The following is a 9,629-nucleotide window of genomic DNA, read 5'->3' as shown; positions in this document are numbered from 1 at the left end:
CAGGCTGCTCAATGGCAAATGCAGCCACCCAAAGAGGTGAAGAAGAATGGAAGCGAAAGCACAAAGCTGGACCATCGGCTGAGCTGTTGCAATCAAGTGAGCAGAGCCGGGGAGAGAAGAGGGAGAACTCGAAGGTGGCTGGCGGCAGTAGGGAGGAGAAACAGTTTGGGAGCCAAGAGAGTAGAAATAAATAGCTCATGACAAATACTGTGGCTTTGTCTTGTGTGGTGAAGGGTTGGAAAGGGGTCTCTTTACTGTCACGCTAAACTTTACAATAGCTGAATTCAGAGTAGCAGCCGTGTTAGTCTGTATCCACAAAAAGAACAGGAATCCTTGTGGCACCTTAGAGACTAACACATTTATTTGAGCATAAGTGCATTAGGGTTCACATACGTGAGCACGAGGAGGAACCTTTTGAGTTTTCTCCTTTCCTTACACTGATTTTACTAGAAAACAGACATCCTCACACCTTGTCAAACTGTCTATATAGGGCTATCTTGAGTATCACTACAAACATTTTTTCTCCTAATTAATTAGCCTCTTAGAGTTGTGTGTGTGTACAAAAGCTTATGCTCAAATAAATGTTAGTCTCTCTAAGGTGCCGCAAGTTCGCCTGTACTTTTTACTTCTTGTCCCCTTCACTTAAGGAGTCAGCATAAGTGCCTTAGTTGGTCAACTCCTGAACTCAAGTCTCTGCTTCTTCCCAGGGGTGGCTCTAGGCACCAGCAAAGCAAGCAGCTGCTTGGGGCAGCCCATTTGCAGGGGCGGCAGCTAGCAGGGATCGAGCCTGGGAGCTGAGAACCAACAGGGGGCCCTGGGAGCTGTAGTTCCTTGGTTAGCTCCCTGCCTATAGAACCAGCCCTGGAGCAGGGAAAGAACTACATTTCCCAGCATTCCCTTAGCCACTACCAACGGGAAAGCAGGGGAGGGAGTATGGTAGCTGAAACCTCATGCTGCAGCTTGAACTCACTGCTAGAGCGGGGTGGCACTGTGAATGGGGAACAAGTGTGCCCAAGAGGTAGAAGGCTTTGGCCCAGATATCCCCTTCAGAAGACATCCCCAGACTGGCTTAGGGATACTGGTGTGACCCCACCTTGCAGCCCCCAAAGAAGGAATTGGGGGGATTAAATGGACAGTGCCCCCCTCTATCTGAAGCCTAGCAAGGGAGGTACGTGGATCCCACCAGAATTTAAAATGAAAAGTAAGGGAGGGGAGGCTCTACTGGACCTGGGCAGCTTCAGATACAGTACCAGGCACGTAGGAGGATTTCCACTTCTGAGCCTTGGAAGCAGAAATTGACTTTTCCTTTCCAGATTTAGCTAATATTCAGAAAAGGAATCTAGCACCTGCCTTCCAGATTTGAACACCTCAAAAGTCAGGAGTGCTCAAGCTCAGTTTGGGCAGCTGTTACTTCATTTCTCCCAAATCAAATATACTGATCCACTGTAACTTGCTGTAGATAAAATTGAGCAAGAAATGCTTCCCAGTGGTTTTTAGGACTGGAATTGCTATTTTCAACAGACATTGCTTTTTTTTTTTTAGTTGTTTAAAAGGAAGATAGTGATATTGCATTGGCAAATTCCCCATAGAAACAAAGAGTGGAACAAAAGAATAATAAAGGCACCTTGACTTTTCCTCATTTATGGAGGACAGTCTTATAATATGCATCCAGATATCCTCCAATCACACAAGCTGAAAATTGTTGCACTTTACAGAGGTTCTGTAACCATATGGGAACCAATCCTGTCTGTGTTCTGTGCACATCCAAAATTCCTGCTGAATGACCCGCCCTGGGAGCAAGTCACCAGTGACCCAGGGCTGGGGCAGAAGGAGGGTGCAGGTGGGGGAGGGGGAGGAAGAGCCCAGGGCTGGTGTGGCAGGGGGTGCGGGTAGAGGGGGCAGAGCCCAGGGCTGGAGTGGCAGGGGTGGGGGCACTGGAGGGTGGGAAGGGGGGTGCCCAGAGCTGGTGCAGCACAGGGTGTGTGTGAGCCCAGGGCTGGGGTGACAGGGGGGTGCGGAAAGAGGGAGGCCCAGAGCTGGGGCAGCAGGGGGTGCAGGTGTGTGCGGGGGGAGAGCCCAGGGCTGGGGCAGCAAGGGGGTGCAGGGGGGGGAACCCAGGGCTGGGGTGAGGGCAGCCAAATTTTATTTTGCTTGGGGCGGCAAAAAACCTAGAGCCTGCCCTGCTTCTTCCAGTATGTTTCAATGGATCTCTCTCCGATTGATCCAAGTGATAATCAGGTCTATGTTCTTAGATCTGCTACAGGACAGCATTTCTGTGGAAGACGCTGCTGGCCCAGCCTGCACTCAGTGTGAGGTTCCCCCACTGAGAGCTGAAATCACTGAGAGCTGGTGAAACCTCAGGAGACCAACTGAGAGGTCACAGGGGCTGGTGGCAGCAGAAGGTGATGGCACAAGGCCATCGGCCATGGAGTGGTGGAGTGAATGGTGGCACGACAAACAGCGGCCAGAGTGAGCAGCCGGAGAGCAGCTGCCAGTGGTGAGCAGCTGGAGGAATGAGCGAAGTGCCTTCTCCCCCACAGGCTGGGAGGTCATTTCAGCTCCAGTGGTCACTTAACAAACCAAAAGACTCTCTCTGGAGCCTAATCAGCTCTATCTGTAAACAGGATCTAAAGGCGGAAGACGCCTGGGGTTATTTCAGGTTGAAGTTGCAGGAGCTGTCAGAGTCATGTATCCCGAGAAAGGGAAAACGGTTCGTAGGTAGCAGTTTTAGACTGAGCTGGATGAGCAAGCGTCTTAGAGGAGTGATTAAGAAAAAACAGAAAGCGTACAAGGAGTGGAAAATGGGAGGGATCAGCAAAGAAACCTACCTTATTGAGGTCAGAGGGTGTAGGGAAGCAGTGAGAAAGGCAAAGAGCCGGGTGGAGATGGACCTAGCGAAGGGGATTAAAACCAATAGCAAAAGGTTTTTTAGCCATATAAATAGGAAGAAAACCAAGAAGGAAGAAGTGGGACCGCTTAAAACTTTAAACGGAGTGGAGATTAGGGATAATCTTGGCATGGCACAATATCTGAACAAATATTTTGCCTCGGTCTTTAATGAGGCTAATGAAGGGCTAAGGAATAGTGATAGAGGGACTGATGGGAATGAAGATATGGGGGTAGACATTACGGTATCTGAGGTGGAAGCCAAACTTGAACAGCTTAACGGAAGTAAATCGGGGGGCCCGGATAATCTTCATCCTAGAATATTAAGGGAATTGGCGAGTGAAATTGCAAGCCCGTTAGCGATGATTTTTAATAAATCTCTAAACTCGGGGGTTGTACTGTTTGACTGGAGATTAGCTAATATATTTCCTATATTCAAGAAGGGGAAAAAAAGTGACCCGGGTAACTACAGGCCTGTTAGTTTAACATCTGTAGTATGCAAAGTCATGGAAAAAATTTTAAAAGAGAGAGTGGTTCGGACCTTGAGGCCGATGGCAGCTGGGACAAATTACAGCATGGTTTTACGAAAGGTAGATCATGCCAAACCAACCTGATCTCCTTCTTTGAGAAAGTAACAGATTTTTTAGACAAGGGAAATGCGGTGGATCTAATATATCTTGATTTCAGTAAGGCGTTTGATACGGTACCGCATGAGGAATTACTGGTTAAATTGGAAAAGATGGGGATCGAAATGAAAATCCAGAGGTGGATAAGGAGCTGGTTAAAGGGGAGACTGCAGAGGGTCGTATTGAAGGGTGATCTGTCGGGTTGGAGAGGGTTACCAGTGGAGTTCCTCAAGGTTCGGTTTTGGGTCCGATTTTATTCAATCTATTTATCGCTGACCTCGGAACCAAAAGTAGGAGTGGGCTGATAAAGTTTGCGGATGACACAAAGTTGAGAGGTATTGCCAATTCGGAAAAGGATCGGGATATCCTCCAGGGAGATTTGGATGACCTTGTAAACTGGAGTATTAGTAACAGGATGAAATACAATAGTGAAAAGTGTAAGGTTATGCATTTAGGGATGACTAACAAGAATTTTAGTTATAAGCTGGGGACGCACCAGTTGGACGTAATGGAGGAGGAGAAGGACCTAGGAGTCCTGGTTGATCGTAGGATGACTATGAGTAGACAATGTGATGTGGAAGAATTAGTAGGGGAAGCAAAAGTGGATGGGAACCCGGGAGGCAGTGACCATGAGATGGTCGAGTTCAGGATCCTGACACAAGGAAGAAAGGAGAACAGCAGAATACAGACCCTGGACTTCAGAAAAGCAGACTTTGACTCCCTCAGGGAACTGATGGGCAGGATCCCCTTGGAGAATAACATGAGGGGGAAAGGAGTCCAGGAGACCTGGCTGTATTTTAAAGCTAGCAAGGGTTGTTAAGAGTAATAAGAAGGGTTTCTAAAGGTATGTTAGCAACAAGAAGGAGGTCAAGGAAAGTGTGGGCCCCTTAATGAATGAGGGAGGTAACTTAGTGACAGAGGATGTGAAAAAAGCTAATGTACTCAATGCTTTTTTTTGCCTCTGTCTTCACAAACAAGGTCAGCTTCTCAGACTGCTGCACTGGGCAGCACAGCATGGGGAGGAGGTGACCAGCTCTCTGTGGAGAAAGAGGTGGTTCAGGACTATTTAGAAAAGCTGGATGAGCACAAGTCCATGGAGCCAGATGCCCTGCATCCAAAGATGCTAAAGGAGTTGGCAGATGTGATTGCAGAGCCATTGGCCATTATCTTTAAAAACTCAAGGCGAACGGGGGAGGTCCCGGATGACTGGAAAAAGGCTACTGTAGTGCCCATCTTTAAAAAAGGGAAGGAGGATGATCTGGGGAACTACAGACCAGGCAGCCTCACCTCAGTGCCTGGAAAAATCATGGAGCAGGTCCTCAAGGAATCAATTTTGAAGCACTTTGAGGAGAGGAAAGTGATCAGGAAAAGTCAGCATGGATTCACCAAGGGCAAGTCATGCCTGACTAAACTAATTGCCTTCTATGAGGAGATAACTGGGTCTGTGGATGAGGGGAAAGCAGTGGATGTGTTATTCCTTGACTTTAGCAAAGCTTTTGATATTGTCTCCCACAGTATTCTTGCCAGCAAGTTAAAGAGGCATGGCTGGATGAATGGACTATAACATGGATAGAAAGCTGGCTAGATCATCAGGATCAACGGGTAGTGATCAACGGCTCCATGTCTAGTTGGCAGCCGGTTTCAAGTGGAGTATCCCAAGGGTCGGTCCTGGGGCCAGTTTTGTTCAATATCTTCATTAATGATCTGGAGGATGGCGTGGACTGCACCCTCAGCAAGTTTGCAGATGACACTAAACTGGGAGGAGTGGTAGATACGCTGGAGGGTAGGGATAGGATACAGAGGGACCTAGACAAATTAGAGAATTGGGCCAAAAGAAACCTGATGAGGTTCAACAAGGAGAAGTGCAGAGTCCTGCCTTTAGAATGGAAGAATCTCATTCACTCTTACAGACTAGGGACCGAATGGCTAGGCTACAGAAGCAGCAAAGAGTCCTGTGGCACCTTATAGACTAACAGACTTATTGGAGCATGAGCTTTTGTGGGTGAATACCCACTTCGTCAGATGCATGTAGTGGAAATTTCCAGAGGCAGGTATATATATGCAAGCAAGAATCAGGCTAGAGATAACGAGGTTAGTTCAATCAGGGAGGATGAGGCCCTCTTCTAGCAGTTGAGGTGTGAAAACCAAGGCTTTCACCCACGAAAGCTCATGCTCCAATACGTCTGTTAGTCTATAAGGTGCCACAGGACTCTTTGCTGCTTTTACAGATCCAGACTAACAGGGCTACTCCTCTGATATTTGACACCATGCAAGTTCTGTATACAAGGACCTAGGGGTTACAGTGAACGAGAAGCTGGATATGAGTCAGCACTGTGCCCTTGTTGCCAAGACGGCTAACGGCATTTTGGGCTGTATAAGTAGGAGCATTGCCAGCAGATCGAGCAGCGCTGTAACAAGGGCGAGGCGAGTGAGGCATTTGCCTCGGGCACACAAAGCCAGGGGGTGCAGAAAGCGGTGGAGGGAAAAGGGAAAAAAAAGCTGCTAACACAGAGCTATTTATAACCCAGGTGATCTCCCCCCCCCGGCCCCACCTACTGCCCCCCCCATGCCTCCCCGAGTGTCTCCCGGCCCCGACTTGCTCCCCGCAGCCCCCTTCCCCGGCCCCAGAGCAGGGTCTCTCTTTCCCCTGCAGCAACTGCTGCCGCAGGGTCCTAGTGCTCCCTATGCGACGGCCAGGGCAGACTGACTCTGAGCCTTTGCTTCCCCTTCAGACCCTTTTATTTTCCAATGGGACCCTTCAGCAGCACAACCCCTCCCCCTCCCCCCCACCCGCAGTCACCGCTCCTGCCCCATGCTGGGCAAGGAGGCAGCCCCATCCCTCACTCCCAGTGAAGCTACAGTCAGGGGCAACAGCAGGGGAGGCGGCGCATGCAGAACCCCCGGCACCCACCACAGGGGAGGCAGGGGAGATTCCTGGGCCTGAGAGGGGCCCTAGGAGCACATGCAGTGACAGTGGTGGGGGTGAGTGTGCTGCTGGGGAGGGCAGGAAAGGGGGGGTCCTTCCCCAGAGCTTGCTGCTGCCGGCAGGGAAAGGGCTGGGGGGAGTCCTCCTCTCTGGCCCCTGTCCCAGAGCAGCCTGCCTGCACCCCAAACTCATCCCCAGCCCTGCCCCACCCCAGAGCCCGCACCCCCAATCAGAGCTTTCACCCCCCACCGCACCTTCAAACCTCTGCCCAAGCACTGAGCCCCTCCAGCACCCCAAACACCTCATCCCCAGTCCCAGCCAGAGCCCTCACCCCAACACCCTGGCCCTCTGCCCCGAGTCCTGAGCACCTCCCACACCCCAAACCTCCCATTCCCAGCCCCAGCTAGAGCCCTCAACCCCCACACTCCTACTCTCGCCCCGAGCCCCTCCCACACTCCAAACCTCCCATTCCCAGCCCCAGACAGCCCTCACCCCCCACACTCCTACTCTCACCCTGAGCCCCTCCCACACCCCAAACCCCTCATCTGCAGCCACAACCCACGGCCCTCACCCCTGCATCCCATCCCTCTGCACCCCTCCCATCCCCAAACTCCCTCCCAGAGCCTGCACCCCAATCCCCTGCCCCAGCCTAGGGCCTGCACCCCAGACCTCCTCCCTCACCCAAACTCCCTCCCAGAGCCTTGGGAAGGTGGGGGGGGGCAGAGTTTGGGCAGGGGCGGGTTCTGGGCACAACCAAAATTTCTACAAACCTGCTACCCCTGATCCTGCCCTGCAAACTCCCAGCATTCTCAGGACACATGATCCCTAGTGGACACTGCTGATATCCAGCAACTTCCTCCTCTCTTAACCTGTGAGTCCCTCTCTGGACTGGAACTGGACTGGAACCAAAGACCATCTTGGAAGCAACATTACCAGCCCAAGCAGTCAAAAATCATGAGTTAGACCCCCCAAAATCACAGGCTCTACCGCCACCTCTTCATTCATTCTTCAGCGGCAATTTGGCGGCAGGCCCTTCCCTCCAAGAGGAACCGAATAGCTGCCACCGAATAGCCACAAAAGAGCCGGCCCTGGGAGAGGGTGCAATTTTATATTCTTGCCACAGGTGCAAAAATACCTAGTTACGGCTCTGAGATCAAGGGAAGTGATCATTCCCCTCTATTCGGCATTGATGAAGCCTCATCTGGAGTACTGTGTCCAGTTTTGGGCTCCACACTACAAGAAGGATGTGGAAAAATTGGAAAGAGTCCAGCGGAGGGCAACAAAAATGTTTAGGGGGCTGGAGCACATGACTTATGAGGAGAAACTGAGGGAACTGGGATTATTTAGTGTGCAGAAGAAAAGAATAAGGGGTGATTTGATAGCTGCTTTCAACTACCTGAAGCGGGGTTCCAAAGAGGATGGATCTAGACTGTTCTCAGAGGTGAAGATGACAGAACAAGGAGCAATGGTCTCAAGTTGCAGTGGGGGAGGTTTAGGTTGGATATTAGGAAACACTATTTCACTACGAGGGTGATGAAGCATTGGAATGGGTTCTCTAGGGAGGTGGTGGAATCTCCATCCTTAGAGGTTTTTAAGGCCCAGCTTGACAAAGCCCTGGCTGGGATGATTTAGTTGGTGTTGGTCCTGCTTTGAGCAGGGGGTTGGACTAGCAGTGGCATAGCCAGGTTTAGCAAACAGGGGGAGCGATCACAAAAAAAGGTGCCACCCACTGCGGTGCTTTTACTAACGGGGCAGCGTGCCGGGTCTTCGGTGGCATTTCAGCGGCAGCTCCTATGGTGCCACCAAACACACCTGGAGCGAGTGAAGGACCCGCTGCTGAACTGCCGCCGAAGACCCGGAGCGCCACCCCAGCAGTAAAAGCACTGCCGGGTGAGTAAAAATTAAAAAGGCGCCAAGAAATTGAAAAGGCGCCGCTTGTGCTTGGCGAGAGAGTGGCCGCTGCCCCGGTCCCACTCTAGCTACGCTACTGTGGACTGATGACCTCCTGAGGTCCCTCCCAACCCTGCGAGTCTATGATTGGCTGCTGTTCCTGGGCAATGGGAGCTGCGGAGTTGGCACTTGGGGTGGAGCAGCACATGGGAGCCCCTGGCCGTGCCTCCGCCTAGGAGCGAGGGGACGTGTCTCCGCATCCAGGAGCTGCACAGAATCCGGGCTGGCACAGAGCGTGCCTTAGTCCCACTACGCCGTCAGCTGGAATTTTAACGGCCCAGTCAGTGGTGCTGACCGAAGCCACCAGGGTCCCTTTTCGACCGGGTGTTCCCTAGCCTGTCACCCTAGCAGGAATCCCTATGGGTCCGGTGTGAGGCATGGACACAGCGTGTGCTGTACCTGCTTCGTGCACCCTCGGGGCTGTTGATCCGGCACCTTTCACCAGCACTGAATTCACTCAGATGAAAAACTAGCCCAGAAGCACAGTGCCCAGGTCCCCAGAAAAGCAGCTTGGCCCAGGACGAGGCCTCACACACCAGGAGCTCCGGTGTCCGCAGAGCTGCATCTGCTCCACTGGGTGCCCCTCTGGCTCGTGACTTGTTGCGAATGCTGCTTTCACCTGGGCAATGTCTGGCTGACCCTGCCTCCGCGAGCTCCGTTCCAGCGCTCCCCTGACCACCAGCCTTTCAGAGACTAGCACAGGGCTCCTGCAGCTGAGCCGCCGCTGCCGCTGGGCTGTCCCCGGCTGTGTGATTTCATGAGGAAGAGGCGCATTGTTCACATTTATTGGGGAGCTGCTGTGGGCTTCTCCCCGTTCCCAGGCTAATAAAACTCCATGGTGCTGCAACCCGCCCTTAGATTTCACCAGGATTAAATTCCCACCCAGGAGTGTGTAAAGGGGGGTGCAGCGTGACCATTCCTAAGGATACATTTGCTCTAGAAAATGGCCTCTCTTCCCCCTGCCTCCCTACCCCAATGATCACAGAGCAACTCCAGAAACAAACCCTGCCCTGAGAGCAGCATAGGGCTGAGCCTGGGCTAGTGCGGGGGTGGGGAGCGCCTGTGCAGTCCCTCTGTGTACCAGCCGCCCTATGGCAATAATACAGCCGCCTTTGGCTGGCTTGGCCAGCCAGACTTTAAGCTCTTGGGGGCAGGGACTGTCTCTCACGGTCTGTCCAGCACCTAGCACAGTGCTCCCGTAATGACCAACACATCGGAGTGAAGTTAGCACAGGGGCCTGT

The 9,629-nt window shown here is 52.1% G+C and overlaps 1 protein-coding gene across 13 annotated transcripts in view; it reads left to right on the top strand.

Annotated features, from left to right (window-relative positions):
- SCMH1 (Scm polycomb group protein homolog 1) overlaps positions 1-9,629 on the top strand; it is a 293,217-nt gene that overhangs the window by 204,329 nt on the left and 79,259 nt on the right. The window lies entirely within an intron of this gene.

Source organism: Mauremys reevesii, linkage group 23, assembly GCF_016161935.1.
Source record: "Mauremys reevesii isolate NIE-2019 linkage group 23, ASM1616193v1, whole genome shotgun sequence".
Lineage (NCBI taxonomy): Eukaryota > Metazoa > Chordata > Testudines > Geoemydidae > Mauremys > Mauremys reevesii.
Note: the sequence above shows the minus strand (reverse complement) of the source record. Positions and strands in the feature narration are given on the sequence as shown.